This window comes from Aotus nancymaae, unplaced genomic scaffold (genome assembly GCF_030222135.1).
Source record: "Aotus nancymaae isolate 86718 unplaced genomic scaffold, 86718_ANA_hifiasm-v0.15.2.pri h1tg000033l, whole genome shotgun sequence".
In the NCBI taxonomy this organism is placed as follows: Eukaryota; Metazoa; Chordata; class Mammalia; order Primates; family Aotidae; genus Aotus; species Aotus nancymaae.
In genome coordinates this window covers 23,194,845-23,218,603 of record NW_026988447.1, presented here as the reverse complement: position 1 = coordinate 23,218,603, position 23,759 = coordinate 23,194,845, and positions in this window count along the sequence as shown.

The window sequence follows — 23,759 nt, the reverse complement described above, 5'->3', positions numbered from 1 at the left end:
TAAACATTTGACAAAGCCAGCTGATGAAAGGAGGAAATGAATGATTTTAAACCTGTGAAGGGCCAGTAATAACCATTTCATTCATATGGATATATATATAATCAAGAGAGATTTCTCCATCAATTGCTGAAGTGAGAACTAAAGCCTCTTTGAGGATATGAACTTGCAATGTTTCCTCTATGATTCCTCTTAGCTTAAAGGAGCAAACTTTAAAAAATTACCTTTCCATGGTCAGTTGAGACTTAACTCCTTGGAATGAACATATAATTTCCTAGAAGGTGATGAAAGAAACAGTAAAAAGAAAATGAATTTCAGCACTTGGTCATATAAAACATCTCTGGAAGCTCTCACTACATCTGCAAAGTTGATCTGGCCTAATGAGCAAGTAAATGTTTTCTTAAGTAAAGGAAAAAATATTTATTTTTTAAATTCTATATGCCATTTAAATTAAGTTACAAATATCTTATAGCAACAGATTGGTGTTTAAAACAATTTTTTCATGCATTATCTTCAGAATTATTGATAGAATGAGATCTCAAAATATGAAAGGGGAATTGTTGATAGAATACACATGTTACTATGGTGATATTTTTGGAGCATACTGTTTGCCAGAAACATGGTGTAATTCTGGCTAATTTCAGCTCATATTAAATACTGTTGTGACATAACAGGAATGTCTCTAGGTCACATCAGTGTGATTTGCACTGGGAAATTAGATTAGTCTTCATTGGAAACATCATTCACAAGGCATGACCACATAGCTGCATAAATCTTCTTGATTTAAGAAATGGAAAATGTGCTCTCGCAATGTACTCATTTATTAATAAGTGTTCTACGTTCTCATGATAGCACTTTGTAATTAGGAAACAACTCAAAGCTTCACCCTTTTAACTACTCTAACATGTTCCTATCAGAGTTCTGTCAGCTGGTGAGATGCGCTGGCCTCACAGAGAACAAGCAGGGATGATTTCTGGACATAGCTCTCCTGGAACAAGTGTGCACAAGATGGGGAGATTTCAGTGTAAAACCCTGGTCAACTCCTAGATTCCCTCCTCAGCAACTGCTATTTCATATGGCACCTTCAGTTAAATTCTGTAATATCTTATTGAATTTAATGTCTTTTTCTAGATTTGCAAAAAGCATTTGGGAGATGAGTTCATTGTATCTGTACCACAGAGTGATGAAAGCAATGGTCCCACTGTTAACTATGTGACGTTTGATGTCTGTGGGTACCTACAAGCTAACCCAATTGCATATTTTCCTGATGTCAATAGGTATAGGTGTTGAGAACATCCAGGTGTTAGAAAGATGGTGGAGCAAGTGCTTGTTCAATTAATATTTTGCAGCAATTTCTAAATATATGCATTTTATTAACAGATTGTGCCTAACTTTTCTCAAATATGAACTAACCCTGTACTGCCCAACCCTCTTCAGAAAGAATACATGGAAAATGATAATATTTATTCAGTGCATTAGGTTAGGTGGAAGAAGTTTCCGGAAGCTGAAGGTGATCTGAAATCTCCATGCCCAATCTACTGCTGGGAGGAGTATGTCTTGGAACACCTCTAACCCATGACATCTGAGTGTGTCATGGCTGAAAAGGTGAAAGGTCTGATGAACTAATTTCTACTTCTATCTTTTCTGCAGGGGCCTGCAGCTATTTCCTCTGAACCTAATCTAAATCACCTGTGCCAGTTTAAATTGTACAACCCAGAACTGCATCCAGTTTTGTGGTAGTTAATGTGATAAATTTGTTTAGATATTTACCTTTTATGCTTACAAACTATAGCTCTAGGTTTAACTTTTTAGAATCATGTTTCTTTATTTAAGTAACACCGTAAGAACCAACCAAATAACAACAAAAGTACATCTTTTAGTTCAGTTTACTAACAACTATTAATATCTGAATTTTTGATTAGGTTACACTCCTATAATAATTTCCCAAGAGCCAATAAACATGAGATATATTCTTAAGAGTCTAAATTTGGGAAACATATTGAATTTTTTATAAAAGTAAGGGAACTCTATTTGATTTTATTTTCTATAATATGTATATAACATAGTGTCTTTCTCTTTCTCTGTCTCTCTCTCTCAAACACACATTCACTTTAAGAATGTGTTCAGTTTTTGCATATATATGTATATATACTACATACATACACACACAACTTTAGTGAAAAAATATTCTCTAAAAATAAAATATTCTCTAGAGAAAAAATATTATTCAAAATTTGTGGAAATAAGGGCTCTAACTAGGTTTCACAGAGGTTGGAATTTATAAATTGTACTTTATTTTATTTAAAATGTTTTTCTTCCTTTAGTATTTCACAGATAGAAATGGGATTTAGTACTTTATTTTATTTTAAATCTTCAATCCCATGGCTTTCATCTTTTAAATAATGTTGAATCCAATCCATAAAATGGTTTTCCTGAAAAAATGAATGGGAAAAAAAACAGCTCCTGTTTTTCAGTCTTATAGATAGACAGTTTTTTTTCTTTTACCCCCAAATATTTTTTTATTTATAATTGCCTAGATTAGGTAGTCGAGAACTCATTGCAATGTCACAGGATTAGAAGATTTTAACCAGGAAATGTTAATGCTGGAAAAACTCTTAGACATTAGCTTGTTTAACCCTACACAGCGTCTCTCCATAGTAGAAAAAAATATACAAATAAAAAGTATTAAAAACTTAAAATACAGTATAACAACTATTTACATAGTATTTACATTATATTAAGTATTACAAGTAATTTGGAAATGATTTAAAGTATATGGGAGGATATGCCTAGGTTATATGCAAATGTTATTTTATGTAAGAAACTTGAGCATCTGTGGATTTGGGTATGGGCCAGGATACCAAGAGGTGACTGTAATTTTGAAAGAAGTGTTAGGGATTAACTTGTTTAACTTTTTCATTTTAAAAAGGAAACTAACATGCCATGATTAAATGATTTTCCTTATTACCCGTATTAGTCTGCTTGACTGCTGCTGATAAAGACACACCCAAGACTGGGAAGAAAAAAAGGTTTAATTGGACTTACAGTTTCTCATGGCTAGAGAGGCCTCAGAATCATGGCAGGATGTGAAAGGCACTTCTTACATGGCAGCAGCAAGAGAAAATGAGGAGGAAGCAAAAGTGGAAACCCCTGATAAACCCTAGATTTTGAGACTTGTTCACTATCACAAGAATAGTACAGGAAAGACTGGCCCCCATGATTCGAATACCTTCCCCTGGGTCCCTCCCACAGCACCTGGGAGTTTTGGGAGATACAACTCAAGTTGAGATTTGGGTGGGGACACAGCCATATCATATCATCACCTAATTAGTGGCTGAACTAGAATAGAGACTTAAGTATTATTCTGCCTTCCAACTTGGGCCTTTTGCTAGTGTACCTGCTATTTCTCATCTATTGGAAGAGAAAGGATTAAATGAGATGAAAAAATCTCAAGAATATTATAATTTAGTCTTTCATTTATGTATCTTTTTCTAAATAATTCTCCGGTAAGAAAGACATAAGCACTATTTATATATTCTTTCATCTGAGTAAGTAAATATTTTGAAATATATATTTATTTCAAAATATCAAGATACTGTTAGTTTGGCCTATGCATGAAGTCTATGGATAGAATCCTCATCTTGACAAAGCTGTGGAAGTTCTTAGGACCTTTTAGAAAATTCTCATTCATCCAGGCATGGTGGTTCATGCCTGTAATCCTAGCATTTTGGGAGGCCGAGGCAGGCAGATCACCTGAGGTCAGGAGTTCAAGACCAGCACGGCCACTATGGTAAAATCCTGTCTCTACTAAAAATACGAAAATTAGGTGGGTGTGGTGGTGTGTGCCTGTAATCCAAGCTATTCAGGAGGCTGAGGCAGGAGAATCGCTTGAACCCAGGAGGCAGAGGTTGCAGTGAGCTAAGATCACACCACTGCACTCCAGCCTGGGTGACAGAGTGAGACTCTGTCTCAAAAAACAAAAATTATCATACAACTTAAACTATGGTCTAAATATTAAAAAATTGTCTCCTCCCTTTGCATTTCTGGGTCAGTTAATTATTAGATCCACTCTCTTACAGTTTTGTTGGATACATTTTTCATTTCCTAAAAGGGAGACCTCGAGAGATCTCCACAGTTATTCATTTACACTCATATTTTAGGAGACACCATGTCCTACGTGATAAAACATAAATATCACTTTGTATATTTGTATAAATATTGTCAATGGCTCCTTGGTGTTTTTCAGGGAAGTACAAATGCTCTAGTTTGGCTTTCATGGCCCATCACAAATTGGCTTCACCTAATGCACTGAAACTTTTCTCCCACTTCTTGCTATATTGAACTTCCCTCTTCAGCTGGACCAGTCCTTCATCATTCTCCACTGAAAGTTTGCTTATTTCTGTCCATTTTTCTTTATATCTGAGTTTCTGTTTGGTGGAAGAGCACACCTCCTCCTATATCTGTTTACAAATTCAAAACATTCCTAGACCATGTAGCCTCCATGAAGCTTTTCCATGAGAAGTTTAACTAAAAATGTGCCCCCTGCCCTATTAAATATTCCAAATGCATTTATCCTACCAATGGAATTAAAGCTATTCTATTTTTTATTTTCTCAGTCAGAACTTTTTCCATTGCTTCCCCTTGTTTACAGTACCCAGTTAATTGATTGCCATAATGACGATAATTGACAACTACATGTTAAATTAGATATTTACATTCATTTACATTACTCAAATATTAATGGACTCATAATATCTTTTTGAGGTGTATAAATTAGATATTTACATTCATTTACATTACTCAAATATTAATGGACTCATAATATCTTTTTGAGGTGTATTAATGCATTTATGCATAGGAAGATTGAGTCAGAGAGGTTAACTTACTATTAAATAGAAAAGTTAGTATTTTATTTTGCCAAGTATAGCATTAAAAACAAGCCTACTTTCTACTACTTTCCATATTTACTAAATATAATAACATTTTGCTGCCTAAGAAATAAGATGTTTGAAATCACAGAAAATTTAGCTTTTGTAAAAACTCACATTTCCTTATTTTGCCTCATTCTATTGAAAACTTCATTATTGACCATGGAAAAGTTTTAGGGCTTTTCTACACTTATTCTGTGGGCTTATCCAATTAAAGAGACAGACAATTTAAGCCTTTTTATTTTTCTTGAATTTTTTACACCCATCTATCCATCCATCCATTCCCTCATCATCCATGCAAAACAGATAGGATTTATAATAGAGTACTCAGGGAAATGTTGTTATGTGCTGTCATTGCTTTATAACAAGGGGGTAAAGGAGCAGACAAAAATTCACATCTCAATCTCATTATATGTATTGGTTTAATTCCATTCATAGATGTAGTCTGGTCATGGAATGATCAGTTCACAGAATAGCAAATATAAGTACAGTCGAGTTGGAAGGCTATCTCCCAAGAATAATTAATAAGTTACTGTTTATAAATTTCTGGACATGTAAAATGCACCCAACCCTCTGCTAACCTAGAGAAGCAGTGATCTCTTCAGGAACTCTGTTTCATGGCTTTGTGTAGTATGGATGGGTGCTGGGTAGAGAAAGCAGTGAGAAGAGGGCTGAGTTAGAACTCTTGGACTCTGACCCTTGTGGCAGCTGAGCAACTGACTCTGCCCCACAGTCACAACCACGTTTAGCCCAGGAGCTGCTGCCCACATCTCCTCTTTGGAGGTTGTCTTAGTTCGTTTTGTGCTGCTATAACAAAGTGCCAAAGACTAGGTCATTTAAAATGAACAGAAACTGATTGACTCACAGTTCTAGAGTTTGTAAAGTCCGAGATCAAGCAGCTGACATCTTACTAGGGCTTTCTTCTTGCATCATCCCATGGCAAAAGGGAGAAGGGCATGAGAAGGTGAGAGGGAGAGCAAAAAGGGTGCTAATTCATCCTTTTATAAGAAATCCACTCAGAGATAATGGCATTCATCTATTCAAGAGGACAGCACCCTCATGGCCTAATCACCTTTCTTTAGGCCCTACGTACCAAGACTGTTGCATTAGGGATTAAGCTTCCAACACATGCTTTTTGAGGGACAGTTTCAAACCATAGTAGGGGTGGTTCTCAAGAAGGATCCTGGAATTTACAATACACCTAAAGGTGAAAAGACCTGCTTCATTTTGCCTTTGCTGGAAACTGTCCTCAGTTAACTCAGGCCCAACTTAAAGTATTTCCAGAATACTTGGCAAATCCAGAATCAGCAAATTAATTACTGAGAATTTTTTATGTGAAATGATTCAGTATTTATTCTGTGCTTTTCTTCTGAAACTGCAGTTATTTCCAGCTTCCTAAAGCTATGGAAAATCGGCATATTCCAGTACCACAAAAAGGAAACTAAGGTAAGCAGATAAGATACTTAGGGATGTGAGCACTCCATTTACTTGAAGTTTCAAGGCACAAAGCCATGTAGAACCAATCTTGTACTAGCCAGGTTTATTCAAGGCTGTCATTGGCTTGTTTGCTAAGTCACATAGGCCTAATGGTGTGGTAGGAACAGCACCGAGCTGGAAATTGGAGGACCTGGATTCTAGAACTGGCTCTGTCCCTTCTCTGTTTTGTATCCTTGAGTAAAATATTGAAAGATAAGACTAGGTAATTTTTATTCTCTCCAGCTCTAAAATTCCTTAGATTTTATGATTAGAGGTTTGCCAGGACTCCTGGAACCACATGCCTACTATTCATTTTAGTCAGGAATCGCTACCCTGCTTTGCACCTTCCTTCTGAGTCTCAAGCCTCAACAGTAGTCAATTTTAGGCATGGCTCGTTCTCATACTTAAGGTTGCTGTGAAGCAGGGGGAATTTTGTATGAAGCCCTGTGATAGACTAAATTGCTGCAGTTACTCTGTATCTATTTCTTCTTACTTTGTCTACACCAAGGAACAGATGTTGATGTAGAATATGATTGCTTTTTCCAAACCAAATGGTACCTGTCAAAAAGAGGTCGCTGTTAGATTCTGTATTTAACCTAACTGGGGTAAACTTGATATAAGTGTTGTATGGAGGTCATCTTTCTACTATATATATATATTTAATAATCTGTCTTTGATTCAGCTCATATTCCACCCTCAAATACAACAGTTCATGATTTTACATCTTATTGAAGATGTTTGTTGGTATCGTTTTTTTGGATCAAAGTCTTTGGCATGTTTGAACTCTCCTCCTTTCTACTTGGTCATAAACACACATCCCTGTACACTTTTTCATAAGCATTCATGTATAACCTTGCTTCTCAAGATCAATTTCCCAAGAAAGGAAATATTATTGATCACGTAAACTACAGTATATATTTATTACAGGATTTTTAAAACATTACAAAGTGGAAATGTCAGCCTGTAAAATGGGATTAACTATGAGCAACTTAGCTGAGAGTTAACAGGGTGCTCTCAGATGATGACTGCTGTACCTAAGATAAATAGCAGACTTAAAAAATCCTCTTGAGAAACAGTTTTAGTTTTAATATCATAGTGATATCTTTCATTACATAAAGATTTTAATTTTTTTTCTTTTGTTAAAGGAAGGGGAATGAGGGGGAGGGAATGAGGTGCTAAGGGCAAGGCAAGAAAGGTGTTGAAAATGATTCCATGCGGTTTTAAACTGTTTTAAACTGACTGCTCTACCTGCTAGTGTTTTTAGACATGACCTTTTTCCTCATTCCAGAACATCTGTGATTGTGTTTAAGTTCATAAGGATCTAGGACATTTTGCACCACTGGAAATCTACAACCTATGTACATTTGGAGGATACGTGGCTCTGTGAATTTGTCTTCAGAGAGGGGCCCACCCAAGTAGGCAAATAGTTGTAAGTGAATGGCACAGTTTTCTTTATAAGTCCTGATTTCTATAAAGAATTCTAGAACCCTTGGCCAGCTCCCTCTAATCTATGTAAATCTCAAATAGTTTCCTGACTTTGCTTTTGAATATAGCGGTAAGTTTTGGTTTTCCCGTAGTGCAGTATTGGGAGTCTTTGGCTATCCTCTCTACTCAAATCTGGGCTCTTTGTCCAGCAGATGTTTCCAGTTGTGTTAATGGTGTTGAGTTGTGCGTGGGAGATGCTAATGTACAAACCCAGAGAATAGCTTGAGACCAGGCCAAACATTGTTGCTTGTTGCTTACTATGGGCCAAATTTGAACTCATGTTTCCAAGGATACAAAAGCTAGCACATTAGCCTCTTCTGGAAAATACAGGCTCCAGAGAAATAAATCATTCTCGAAAGAAAATTCAGTCATTTTAATTCATAAAATCAATACTACATGAGTTCCCTTTGTTTTAAAAGTGAAAGGGTGCTTAATGTGTCACCTCTTCAAAATTCAGAAACTAAGCTTCTTTTGCAGACTGGAGAAAGAATGTTCTAATGAGTCCATATCCTAAAAACACTGTCAGTAAAACACACAGTTGAGAGACCTGGTAACCCATCCAGAATCTACAGGGGAGATGAAAAAAAAAATTGAGCCAAATGGTATCATATTTCTCCTAGGGTTTTCCTCTCTCCTGGTATGAATGGGAGCTTGAGGTTTTATTGTAAAGGGATAAAATAGCAAAAAATTATTTACTGGCTTGCAGTCATGGAGAAAAGGCATTCACATCTGTTTCTGGTATTCTGTTGAAGAATCTCTCCAGTTGATAATTTAGATTGGAAGCAAATTGGTTTGTTTTCATAGGTCCTTTTCTTCCAAGCTCAGATAAAACAAACTTATCCTGTGGGTCCAGTGGTTTGCATTCTGAATTCTTGGTTTACATGGCACAAAATCCTTCTATTATATTGCTAACACATTATCCATCTTAAAGAGAACAAAACTGGCTAAGTTTTAACAGGATTTATATTACATAAACTCCTGTGAATGACTACACATTGTGTGTGTCACAGTGTACATATGTGTGTGAAATTATAATTCTTATGGATTTCTCATGTAATTCTTTTTTATTTTTTTTCTTTTAGATGGAGTCTCACTCTTGCTGCTCAGGCTGGAGTACAATGGCACGATCTTGGCTCACTGCAACCTCCGCCTCCTGCGTTCAAGCGATTCTCCTGTCTCAGCCTTCCGAGTAGCTGAGATACAGGTGTCTGCCATCACAGCCAGCTAATTTTTTGTATTCTTAGTAGAGATGAGGTTTCACAATGTTGGCCAGGCCGGTCTCGAACTCTCGAACTCAGGTGATCCCCCTGCCTTAGCCTCCCAAAGTGCTGTGATTACAAGCATCAGCCACTGCACCCGGTCCTGTCTTTAAATTTTATATTTGTTTTTATAATGAATTTCTAATGTAATTCTGTCTTTTAATTTCACATTTGCTTTAAGTGACTTGTGCCTATGGCAGTTACTTTGATTTTTTTCTTTGGAAGACTACATCCTAACATTTATCTAGCAATATAAAAATAAAGATCTCAATCAAATGATTAAAAGTGATAAGAAAATCTCTTCTAATAAAGTAAGTAAGCTTTTCCTTGTTGACTTCTGCTGCTTAAGGAATACAGAATATGGTTTGTTTTTTTTTTTTTTGATCAGTCAATGGTGAAGAATACACCATTATATAGACAAATTTTTAAGCTCAAGTTTTTAAGGTCAAGAAAAGACAAAGTCCCTTTCTTCACAGAACATAAAATACATTATAAGGGTAAGGAATGCAAAAGTAAATAAAGAAAAAGTAAAAAAAAGTTATAAATGTATAAACACAAAAAAACATGCCAAATAGGGCTGTTTATTAGATTTGGTCGTAGGCTAAAATGACTGAAGCCAAACAGAAGTAGACTAAAGAGGTAGCAGAAAGTGGCATTTTTCCAAGAGTTTTTATTTTTATTTTTGAAAAAGAGAAGGCTGTATTACAGGAAGTGGTAGGAAATGTCTTAGATAAAAGATTCTTTAATAAATACCTAATTAGTCAGAAAAATTATTTGTTCCTTTTTCCTCTTTACTTCTGCTGGAATTCTGTTGTAGTTTTCTCCTGAATAAAGTGTAGAATAAAAATATTTTTCAGAATTATTCCCAAATTAAATAAAACTGTCCAATATGGATTTGGTTTCTTCAATTAAAATTTGTTAAAAGAAATTCAAATTGGGTAAATTACTATTCATTTGAAGTAAAAAAGCTTTAACAAATCTTTGCACAGATAATTTTTTGAAGTTATAATGAGAGACTAAAATATGCCAAATATTTTAGGAAGAAATGTTGTCTTTTTGTCTTTTCCCAAGGCACAGCAGTATAAACAAGTAACAGATTTCCTGTATGGCCTGATGAGACATAAACACAGATAGTGAAAGAGAAATGAACACCAGAACACAATGTTTAAAAAAAACAAAAAACATATTATGAAACTAGTGACATTCATAGATTCATTGGGACATATCATTTGGGATTGCTGGTTTTTTTCTAGTTAAATAAATAGTAGACAGCTTGAGCCAGGAGCTCAGTTTACTGATCACTATTTTGAAGTTGTTCACCATCTTGCTAGCAGTGTGTCAACTCTGACTTTTCATCACAATTGCTATCTTTCTTATATTACATACCTCTATGGAACATATTGTTTTTACTATGGTAACAATACATTCTTCATATATAAACATATTTTTTTACATTTCCTAAATTTTAGAATCTAAAGAACTGAACAGAAACAAAACTAGTAAAAAAAAAATAAGAAAATTATTTTCACATAATCTTATGGCAAAAACCTACTTCTAGACAGAACTAATAAATTCTATTATTTTGTAAAGAGAAAAAAAAACCAAAATTGTTAAAAATGAACAAAGAAAAGCCTGATGGATGAAATAGCTATTCCATGGTTTAAATACCACATCACTGGGTTAAAATTAGAGCAATTGGTATTTTAAGCAAATTTTATATTTCTGCCTTTTCCCATTCCCTATTCTTAACCCATGTAAATTGCTTTATTATTTAATATGAATAAAAAGTTGATTAATGGGTCTGGAAGCTTTAACTAACTGATTATGTTTCATCACTTGGCATTTTAGAGAAAGGGGCAAATCCAAGACAAAAGTTGTTATCAGGAATTTATTAAATTAAGAGAATAAATTCAAAATATGTCCTGGACTTTGTAAAATCATAGGATGGAAGGGCTAGAAATAATCACAAAAGCAGAGAGGCCTACCTAAAAATGCACAGGCTTTCTACTCATATAAACCTAAGTTAGAATCCCTACTCTGCTACTTATTTGCTAGATGGCTACAGTTTATTTAACCTTACTGTTTTGTCATGAAAAAATAATATAAAAATGATTAGAAATTTGCAAATAATATCAATATATCAAAGAATTTTTAGGAATTGAAAAGATTTTGAGCAGTTAATCTTGTATATACAACTCTTATATAAAAACAATGATTAGAAATTTGCAAATAAAATCAATATATCAAATATTTTTTAGAAATTGCAAAGACTTTGAACAGTTACTCTTGTGTATACAACTCTTAAGTTTCAAGCTAAATATATGTTTCTTTGTTGCCTTCATCTTCACACAGTAGGGATCTAGGCAACAAAGAAATGAATCAAGGTAAGATCACTACAGTTTCCAAAGCTGTGACCTCAGATTCATGACTAAGTATGTCCCTCCTTACCAAAGATCAATCAATAAGGTCCACACACAGGCCACATGGTGTGTGCTTTATTTTCTGAAAACAATCTTATAATTTTAAAACATATAATAACATATAGTATAAACATATGCTAAAATAAAACTACCCATGGGTTCCATCATCTTTATGATAGAATAGCACTGTAATAATTACTAACAGAACAATTTCAAATGGTTAAAAAGGCAGAGTTAGAGTAATTGGAAAGGTTCTGACAGGTCACACTTGTGTAAATTTAATTGTTCTGCTTTAGTTAGAATTTTAAATGATGAAATTCTTAAATTTATAGAAATAGTTATATTCATATTCTTCTGTTTTATAAAAAAAATTAGAGGGGATTGTTAAAAAGCCTTAAAGAAGCCTAAGATAGAGAAAATTTATGCTTTTTTATTCTATGCTTTTTCTTAGGATTGGTGTTCATAAAAGACACTAAACAGTATTTCCATAATTTATTCAATAATAAGAGTGATAAGAATACAATCATTTAAAATATTTGAAACTTGTTTCTAAATAATGCATTTAAGCAAATTTGCAATAGAACAGGCTCAGCATTATTTTACCTGCAGCTAAGAAGTCACTGGCATATTGGGAACCATAAAAGCTTGGAGGTCATGAGGCCTCAGCTTGGATTTAGCTGCCTCCTTTACTGGGTATGTGGGCATGGGCAGGTTGTTTAACCTCTTTGAACTTCAGTATTTCTGTCTGTAAAATGGGGATAATAGAATGTTAAGAGTGTTGTGATAAAGAGTTTATTCACAGTGGGTGGCATTTAATATATGCAGGGTTTTTTTAGTCGTCTAATGCCCATTTCTTGACTGTTTTATGGAGTATGTAAAATGGAGTCAATAAATGTCAAGGTGAAGATATAAAGATGTAATTTTAAAATAAAAGCAGATGTCTCTATACACCATGGAATACTATGCAGTCATAGCAAGAATGAAATCATGTCCTTTGCAGCAACATGGATGGAACTGAAGGCCATTATAGTAAGCAATTTAATGCAGGAATGAAAAACCAAATACCACATGCTCGCCTTTGTAAGTAGAAGCTAAACACTGAGTACACATGGACACAAAGAAGGGAACAATAGACACTGGGGCCTACTTGAGGGTGGAGAAGGGTGAGGATTTAAAAACTACCTATTGGGCATTATGTTGATCACCTGGGTGACAAAATTAATCTATATACCAAACCCCCACAACACGCAGCTTACCCATGTAACAAGGCTGCACACGTACCCCTTGAATATAAAAGTTGGAAAGAAAAAAAACAGAATGTTTCCAAATTAATATTCTCTAACCCAACACATTTTACATATGTAAAGATATTATTTTGAAGTAAAAGATTTTGTCCAAATTAATATTGAAAAGCTTTCTCTAATATACTGTATTTAAAAGAGAACAGAATACAATGGACGGATGAATATTCTTACAAATAGAGCAGAGAATAATGAGGAATTTTAAAACTAACTTTGGAAATCTACACATTTAGAAGAGAAACACTTTTCTTTCTTCTCGGAGTTCAACTATTGTATCTTTTTATTACTTTTTCTCTTTCTGGACAAATAATACATTTTAACCATTAAAAATTATAAGACTTCAAATAAAAAAATGTAGTAAAATTGCCCTGAATATTGTCAAAGTTTATAACCCGAGTCACTCAGGGGAAGAGTGAAGATGGGCTTTACAGTGTTAAAAAACAAAGTGGCATTACCAATCCAAAATACTTGGGAAATGTTCCAGATTATAAAATATTCTTGCATTACAGCAACATATTCAGGGTGTGAAACTTAGTTTATGGAAATTACTACATATAAAAATACATGTAAACTGAATTATTACTGCTCTTCTTGCTGACAGATACATTTACTAGGTTCACATAACTCATATGAACCTTCTTCACCAGTGGAGAAACTTTGTATGTAAACAATTTTTCCACAGTGGCAGCTCACAGCATTACTAATTATAGAGAGATATTCTCTTTTGGGAGCATGAAATAGTGTAATTTTTTATCCCTAACTAGGGTAGACGGAAGGCCTTGGGACACACTGTTTTTCACAGTTCTTTAAAAATATTTCACTCCTAACTACATTAGCCTGTGATAGAAAAAAAAAAAATCTCATTCTTCTAATTTCTCTAGTAAAGATAATAATAAAAGTAACAATCATCATCATAATGAGGAGGCAGAGAAAATGAGGAGAAGAGAGATGAAAAGAAAGGATGAGGGAGGAAAGGAGAAAAAGAAGAGAAGGAGGAGGAAGAAAAGGAGGAGAAGGAGAAAGGGACGGCTAAGGGTCAGCTTACCTCCTCACTGAAGGGTCACCTTGAGGATAAAATTTCAAAACTCATGCTGCATGAGAATTACCTGGGAGTTACATTTTAAAATGTAAAGTGTCTTGGTTCTACCTTTGGACATTCTGATTCAACATGTCTGAAGTAGAGCCTAGAAATGTGCATTTAAAACATAAGTATCCAGGTCAGTAGACAGTACCTTAAGAAATACTGCCCTGTATATCTTAGGAAATGAAAGAGTTGTATCTCAAGTCAGCTCCTGAAGGCAGCCACGGAGCATCTTCTGTCTGTGGCCCCAGCTTTGCTGAGGGTCACCACTCACCTCATAACTATAGACCCTCTGGCCAATCTGAACTCTGTCTCCCTTCCCAGCTTGTTGCTTCATCTCCCTAGCATCAGTGCAGGAGTTAATATGGAGCTATCTGCTCATGCCCTTACTTTCTGTTGTCTTGTCTGTATTCCCTTGTCACAGAAAGCTAATGTAGGAGGGGGTCTCAGACTTCAATGACAAACGGGGTTCATTAAGGGAAACTAGCACATAGGTTGTAAAACAAGGATATATGGTTTATAAGCATATTCCACTAACTCTCTCCAAAGGAAAGAGGACACATTAAAATTAACCCACCCTTAGGTGTACCCTTGTAGACAGATCCTAGTTCCTGGTGTCTTCGGACTTCCCCAAAATGTCCCAGTACTTTTCTTTAGAAAACATTCACTTCTCTTCCACTGGGATTTTGTTGCCTGGTGCCTTATTTCTCTTTTCTGTCTAGCCCTTCCAAATGTACAATGTTTCCAGAAAAAACATTCTTAGTTTCTGAAATTGGAATATAGCAGTGAAGACTAGTTGGGGGTGGGTAGGTGAGGTGGAATAGAGGTTTCTTACAGCAGGAGAGTCCAGTGTCAGCCTAGACACTTATGTTCCTTAAAAACGTCCACAAGCAGTTAGAGGCGCAGAAGGGTGAAATCTGTCTCTTTATTCCGAGCATGCAAGCGCACCACAGATACCACACAGGCTCTTGCACATACACACACAGCTTACAATGATAAACACATTAATTCATACAGACATTACAGTATAGCCTCTAGATCATATTAAGAAAGAAAGAAAAAAGTCTCTGTAAGCAATATGATCTACACAAGATGGCCGTCAGCAAAGCAGACTGACATATTCTGATAGGGTTCAATGTCAGTTCTCTTTCTGATAATGCTTCACTCCAGGGCCTATGAGTATTAGAAGTACATAATAAATGGTGCTCATTCCTACCCAACTATTCACAGTTACTAACATAGAGATCCAGCTGCAGCTGAAACTGTAAAGTTACTCATCAGGGCCCATTCCTAGGCTGGCTGTGAGTGAAAGAGATGCAATACGAAGGTTTCTGATCTTCCTGTAGAAAGCAGGCCCCCAGAAATTGAAGTTTGGTTGGAGGTGTTTAGTTTATATTTTTTTGTTCTAGTTACGGACACTTCACATTTCTTTATTATTTTCATTTTCTTATTTTGTATTGTTTTAATATTATTTAAAAATTAACAAATAGTAAAATTGCCTGTGTGTGTGTGTGTGTAGAGTTCTACTAATAATAACACATCTGTAGATTTATGTAACCATCACCACAATCACAACACAGAGCAGTCCTATCACCCCAAAAATCTACCTTATTTATTCCTTTGTAGTCATAGCCTCCTTGTACCTCAATCTCTGACAACCACAGTCTGTTCCCATCACATGGTTTTGTCTTTTGAAGAATGTCATATAAATTGAATGATGTAGTATGTACTCTTTGGAGACTGACTCTTTCAGGATTATGCCTTTGAGACTCATCAAGGTTTTCACAGGTATCAATAACACACTTCTTTTTACTGCTGAGTTAGTATTTAATTGTATGGGAACACGACTGTTTGTCTATTCACCCACTGAAGAACTTTTGGCTTGTTTTCACATATTAGTTGTTATGAATAGAATTGCTATAAACATTCATGTACAGGCTTTTATGTGAATACACATTTTCATTTCTTTTAGGTACATATGCAGGAGTATGACTGCTGGAGCATACAGGAAGTATATATTTAAATTTATAAGAAACTGCCAAATTGTTCCCATAAATGGCTATGCCTTTTTGCATTCCTATAAGCAATGTATGAACATTCAATGCTCCCTTCGACACTTGGTATTTTCAGTATTTTCCATATTAGCCATTTTAATAGGTGTGTAGAGTTATCATCATTTTAATAAATATTCCGCTAGTGGCTGCAGACATGGTTGTTTTCTTCTGTAGTATCTTTGAATATAGATCTTCTATTGCAGATTGGAAGTGCCTTATGCACTTCTGAGATACCACATATTGTTATGATAATATATTTTTGTCTTCCATATATATTATTTTTTCACTATTTGCTTAAGTTTTTTTCACATTTACTTTGTTACTGTGATTATCACAAGCCATTCTTATATATAAGTAATTTTATTTTCAAAGGTTTTTATTCAGCATGTCTATTTATGCTTATTTATTTGACAAATATAAATTGTATATGTTTAAGGTCTGTAACATGATGTTTCAAAACATATATACATTGTGGAATGGCTAAATCAATCTGGTTAACATAAGTATTACCTCATATACTTATAATTTTTTTGTGATGAAATACTTAAAATATACTCTCCAATTTTCAAAAATACAATACATTGTTATTAACTGTAGTCATTATGCTAAATAATAGATTTCTTGAAGTTATTCCTCCTATCTAACTAACATTTCATATCCTTGGACCAACTTCTCCCCAACTCCACCTATCCCTAAGCCACTAGTAACTACCATTCTACCCTCTATTTTTATAAGTTTAATTTTTTTGGATTCCACATGTATGTGACATTATGCAGTATTTGTGTTTCTGTGCCTGGCTTATTTCACTTAGCATAATGTCCTTTAGAGTCATTTATGTTGTCACAAATGACAGGGTTTCCTTCCCTTTTTTTTTTTTAAGACTGAATAGCATCCCATGGTATATATATATGCCATATTTTCTTTATCCATTCATCTGTTGATACTTAGGTTAATTCCTGAAGTAGCTATTGCCAATAATGCTGAATGAACAAGAAAGTGCAGATATCTCTGACACATTGATTCCATATCCTTCAGCTATATACCTAGTAGTGGGATTACTAGGTCATCTAGATGTTCTGTTTTTAATTTTTTGAGAAACCTCTATAATGTTTTCAATATTTATTCATTTTTAACATCAGGTTTATTGAGGTATAATTTACATACACTAAAATTCATCCTTTTAAGTGTGCAATTCTATTACTTTTGACAAATATATACAGCCATAAAGCTACCACCAAAGTCAAAGTATAGATTTTATGTCCCTTATTAGAGGAGTCAATCTCATCTCAACTCTCAGTCTCTGGCAACCACTGATTTTATTTCTATTCCTATAGTTTTATCTTTTCCACAATGTCATATATATATATGTGTGTGTATATATATATATATATATATATATATATATATATATATATATAATTAGATAGTATGTATCTCTTTGGTCTGGGTTATTTTACTTAGCAGAGTGATTTTGAGATTCATTTATGTTGTTGTATGTATCAATATTTTGCTCTGGTTGCTATTGAATGGTAATTTATTATATGCATTTGGGATAATTCAATGCCTTTGCTATTGTAAATAGTGTTGCAATAAACATACATGTGCATGAATCTTTGTAGTAGAATGATTTATAATCCTTTGGGTATATACCCATTAATGGGATTGCTGAGTCAAATGGTATTTCTAGTTCTAAAACCTTGAGGAATTGCCATAGTCTTCCACAATGGTTGAACTAATTTACACTCTCGCCAACAGTGTAAAAGCATTCCTATTTCTCCACATCCTCTCCAGCATCTGTTGTTTCCTAACTTTTTAATGATCACCATTCTAACTGGTGTGAGATGGTATCTCATTGTGGTTTTAATGTGCATTTCTCTAATGACCAGTGATGATGACCATTTTTTCATATGCTCATCATTTGTTGGCCACATAAATGTCTTCTTTTAAAAAGTGTCTGTTCATATCCTTTGCCCGCTTTTTGATGGGATTGTTTGTTTTTTTTTCCTTGTAAATTTGTTTAAGTTCTGTGTAGATTCTGGATATTAGACCTTTGCTAGATGGATAGATTGCAAAATTTTTTTGCCATTCTGTAGGTTGCCTGTTCACTCTGATGATAGTTTATTTTGCTGTGCAGAAGCTCTTTAGTTAAATTAGATCTCATTTGTCAATTTTAGCCTTTGTTGCAGTTGCTTTTGGTGTTTTAGTCATGAAGTCTTTGCCCTTGCCTACATCCTCAATAGTGTTGCCTACATATTCTTCCGGGGTTTTTTACAGTTTTAGGTCTTACATTTAAATCTTTAATCCATCTTGAGTTGATTTTTGTATAAGGTGTAAAGAAGGGATCCAGTTTTAGTTTTCTGCATATGGCTAGCCAGTTTTCTCATACCATTTATTAAATAGAGAATTATTTCCCCATTGCTTGTTTTTTTCAGGTTTGCCAATGGTCACATGGTTTACATGTATGGTGTTATTTCTGAGGCCTCTGTTCTGTTCCATTGGTCTATGTATTTGTTTTGGCACCAGTACCGTGCTGTTTTGATTACTAACACCTTGTAGTGTAGTTTGAAGTCAGGTGGCATGATCCCTCCAGCTTTGTTCTTTTTGCTTAGGATTGTCTTGGCTATACAGTCTCTTTTTTGGTTTCACATGAAATTTAAATTTAAAGTAGTTTTTTTCTAATTCGGTGAAGAAAGTCAATGGTAGCTTGATGGGGATAGTATTGAATCTATAAATTACTTTGGGCAGTATGGCCATTTTCACAATATTGATCCTTCCTACCCATGAGCATGAAATTTTTTTCCGTTTGTACATGTCCTCTCTTATCTCCTTGAGCAGTGGTTGGTAGTTCTCCTTGAAGAGTTCATTCACATCCCTTGTAAGTTGTATTTCTAGGTGTTTTATTCTCTTTGTAACACTTGTGAACGGGAGTTTGCTGATGTTTTGGCTATCTGTTTCTCTATTATTGGTGTATAGGAAATGCTTGTGATTTTTTGCAAATTGATTTTGTATCCTGAGACTTTGCTAAAGTTGCTTATCAGGTTAAGGAGATTTTGGACTGAGATGATGGGGTTTTCTAAATATGCAATCATGTCATCTGCAAACAGAGATAATTTGACTTCCTCTCTTCCTATTTGAATACCCTTTATTTCTTTCTCTTGCCTCATTGCCCTGGCCAAAATTTCCAATACTATGTTGAATAGGAGTGGTGAGAAAGGGCATCCTTGTCTTATGCCAATTTCCAAAGGGAATGCTTCCAGCTTTTGCATATTCAATATGATATTGGCTGTGGGTTTGTCATAAATAGCTCTTATTATTTTGATGCATGGTCCATCAATACCTAGTTTATTGAGTGTTTTTTGCATGAAGAGGTGTTGAATTTTATCAAAGGCATTTTCTGATTCTATTGAGATAATCATGTGGTTTTTGTCATTGGTTCTGTTTATGTGATGGATTACGTTTATTGATTTTCATATGTTGAAGAAACCTTGCATCCCAGGGATAAAGTTAACTTGATCATGGTGGATAAGCTTTCTGATGTGCTGCTGGATTCAGTTTGTCAGTATTTTATTGAGGATTTTCACATCAATGTTCATCAGGTATATTGGCCTCAAATTTTCTTTTTTTGTTGTGTCTCTGCCAGGTTTTGGTATCAGGATGATGCTGGCCTCATAATATGAGTTAGGGAGAAGTCCTTCTTTTCCTATTGTTTGGAATAATTTTAGGAATAATGGTACCTGCTCCTCTTTGTACCTTTAGTAGAAATCGGCTGTGAATCCATCTCATCCTGGGCATTTTTTTTTTTTTTTTTTGGTTGGTAGGCTATTAATTACTGCCCCAATTTCAGAACTTGTTATTGGTTTATTCAGGGATTCAATTTCTTCCTGGTTTAGTCTTGGGAGGTTGTATGTGTCCAGGAATTTATTCATTTCTTTTAGATTTTCTAGTTTATTTGCATAGAGGTGTTTTATATGCATCAGGGTATACTCTGATGGTAGTTTCTATTTCCGTGGGATCAGTGGTGATCTCCCTCTATCACTTTTTATTGTGTCTATTTGATACTTCTCTCTTTCTTTATTAGTCTGGCTGTTTGGTTAATTTTTTCAACAAAATCTCGGGCCAATATCCCTGATGTACATCGATGCAAAAATCCTCAATAAAATACTGGTGGTCTATCTATTTGGTTTTTTTTTTCAACAAACCAGCTCCTGGATTCATTAATTTTTTTGAAGGGTTTTTTTTGTGTGTGTGTGTCTCTATCTCCTACAGTTCTATCTGATCTTAGTTATTTCTTATCTTCTGCTAGCTTTTAAATTTGTTGCTCTTGTTTCTGTAGTTCTTTTAATTGCAATGTTAAGATGTCGATTTTAGATCCTTCCTGCTTTCTCCTGTGGGCATTTAGTGCTGTAAATTTTCCTCTAGACACTGCTTTAGATGTGTCCCAGAGACTCTGGTATGTTATGTCTTTGTTGTCACTGGTTTCAAAGAACTTCTCTATTTCTGCCTTAATTTCATTATTTACCCAATAGTCATTCAGGAGCAGATTATTCAGTTTCCATGTAGTTGTGTGGTTTTGAGTGAGTTTCTTAATCCTGAGTTCTAATTTGAATGCACTGTGGTCTGAGAGACTGTTTTTGTTATAATTTCCATTATTTTGCATTTGCTGAGGAGTGTGTTACTTCCAATTATATGGTTGATTTTAGAATAAGTGCTGTGTGGTACTGAGAATAGTGTTTATTCTGTTGATTTGGGGTGGAGAGTTCTATAAATGTCTATTAGGTTCTCTTGATCTAGAGCTGAGTTCAAGTCCTGAATATCCTTGTTAATTTTCTGTCTTGTTGATATGTCTATTATTGACAGTGGGGTGTTAAAATCTCCCACTATTATTGTGTGGGAGTCTAAGTCCCTTTGTAGGTCTCTAAGAACTTGTTTTATGAATCTGAGTGCTCCTGTATTGGGTTCATTTATATTTGGGATGGTTAGCTTTTCTTGTTTCATTGATCCCTTTACCATTATGTAATGCCCTTTTTTTGTATTTTTGCTCTTTGTTGGTTTAAAATCTGTTTTATCAGAACCTAGAATTGTAACCTCTGCTTTTTTTGGCTTTCCATTTGCTTTGTAAATCTTTCTCCATCCCTTTGAGCCTCTGTGTGTCTTTGTACATGAGATGGGTCTCCTGAATACAGCACCTCAATGGGTCTTGACTCTTTATCCAATTTGCCAGTCTGTGTCTTTTAATTGGGGCATTTAGCCATTTATGTTTAAGGTTAATATTGTTATGTGTGAATTTGATCCTGCCATTTAGATGCTAGCTGGTTGTTTTGTCCATTAGTTGATACAATTTCTTCATAGTGTCAATGGTATTTACATTTTGGTATGTTTTAGCAGTGGCTGGTACCAGTTTTTCCTTTCCATATTTAGTGCTTCCTTCAGGAGCTCTTGTAAGGCAGGCCTGGTGGTGACAAAATCTCTCAGGATTTGCTAGTCTGTAAAGGATTTTATTTCTCCTTCTCTTATGAAGCTTAGTTTGGCTGGATATGAAATTCTGGGTTGAAAATTCTTTTCTTTAAGAATGTTGAATATTGACCCTTATGCTATTCTGGCTTGTAGGGTTTCTGCAGAGAAATCCACTGTTACTCTGATGGACTTCCTTTTGTAAGTAACCCGACCTTTCTCTCTAGCTGCCCTTAACATTTTTTTTCTTCATTTCAACCTTAGTGAATCTAATGATGATATGTCTTGGGGTTGCTCTTCTCGAGGAGTATCTTTGTGGTGTTTTTTGTATTTCCTGAATTTGAATATTGGCCTATCTTGCTAGGTTGGGGAAGTTCTCCTGGATAGTATCCTGAAGTGTGTTTTCCAACTTGGTTCCATTCTTTCTGTCACTTTCAAGTACACCAATCAAATGTAGGTTTGGTCTTTTCACATAGTCCCATATTTCTTGGAGGCTTTGTTCTTTCTTTTTAATTCTTTTTTCTCTAATCTTGCCTTTGCACTTTATTTTATTAAGTTGACCTTCAATCTCTGAAATCCTTTCTTCCATTTAATTAATTAGGCTATTGATACTTGTGTATGCTTCATGAAGTTCTCATGCTGTGTTTTTCACTTCCATCAGGTCATTTATGTTCTTCTCTAAACTGGTTATTCTAGTTAGTAATTCCTGCAATATTGTATCAAGGTTCTTAGCTTCCTTGCATTGGGTTAGAATGTGTTCCTTTAGCTCAGAGGAGTTTGTTATTACCCACCTTCTGAAGCCTACTTCAGTTAATTCATCAAACTCATTCTCCATCCAATTTTGTTCACTTGTTAGTGCAGAGTTGTGATCCTTTGGAGAAGAAGAGGCATTCTGGTTTTTGGAATTTTCAGCCTTTTTGTGCTAGTTTTTTCTCATCTTCATGGATTTATCTACCTGAAATATATCTTTCGATTGGCATTTGCTTAATTGTCTTTTTCTATTTTTTTAATTTTCAACAATATGTTTGTATATTTTGAGTGTGTTTCTTGTAGGCAGCACATAGTTGGATCTTGCTATTTAATTCAATTTGCCCATCCCTACATTTTAATTGGGATGTTTAGATATCTTTAATATGATTGCTATGGTAGCATTTAAATTTGCCACCTTATTTATTGTTCTCTATTCATCCCAGTGTTTTTTTCTTTTTCTTACTTTTTGGGAATAATTGGATTTTGTAAAGGTTTTTTTTTTCTTTCTATTTTTATCTTCAAAATTTGTTTGTTGATTATACCTCCTTACTGTATTTTACTGGTTTCCTTAGGCTTTAAACTACACGTTTAATTTATCAGAGCCTACCTTCAAATGGTGTTGTAACATTTAATGTTTATTTTAAGAAACTTACAGCAGTGTGCTTCACTTTTCTACCTCCCATCATTTGCTCTATTGTTATCATGAATTTGATTTCTGCAAATATTACCAGCACCATTATATGTTACAACTTTTGCTTTACACTATCATCTTTTAAAAAGTTTAAATATAAGACAAATTGCCTTTTATTCTTATTTTACCAACTGTAGATATACATTTCCATCTGTTTTGCTCTTTCTGTCAGAAAATCTTTAATTAACTTTTTTTGTAGTATGGAGTTGCTGGAAATTAATGTTTTCAGCTTTTACTTGTCCATAAAAATGTTTATTAATCTTTATTTTTAAAGTTGTATTAAATAGAATTCTAGATTGATTTTCCTCTTTTTATACTTAAATATCTTACTTTATCTTCTAACTTCCATAGCTTCTCTGAAAACTCTATTTTAATACTTATTTTGACTTTTGTATGCAGTAGTTCCTTGCTTTTGTGTTTTGTCAATTGACTATTACATGTCTAGAGGTGTGTCTATACATGCATTTGTATTTATCCAGATTGAGGTTCCATGAGATTCTTGTATTTGTTAGTCTTTTATTATTTTAGAAAAATCTTAACTATCAACTTTTCAGATATTATTCTTCCCTTTCCCTTTCTCTTCTTCTGGCACTGTAATTCTACATATATAGGTGATTTGATATTGTCCCCCAGCTTTTGTATGTTTTGTTTGTTTTTCACTTGTTTTTCTTTTTGTGTTTCAATTTTGATAATTTATATTGATCTATCATAAACTTTATTAATTCTTCAATGTATTTAGTCTTTTATAAGCCTGTCAAATAAATTGTTTATCCCTTGTTTCATGATTTTTATTTCTACCATTTCAACTTGATGCTTTCTTGTAGTCTCTTTTTTGCTATTGAAATTCCCTTCAAGAAAATTATTTT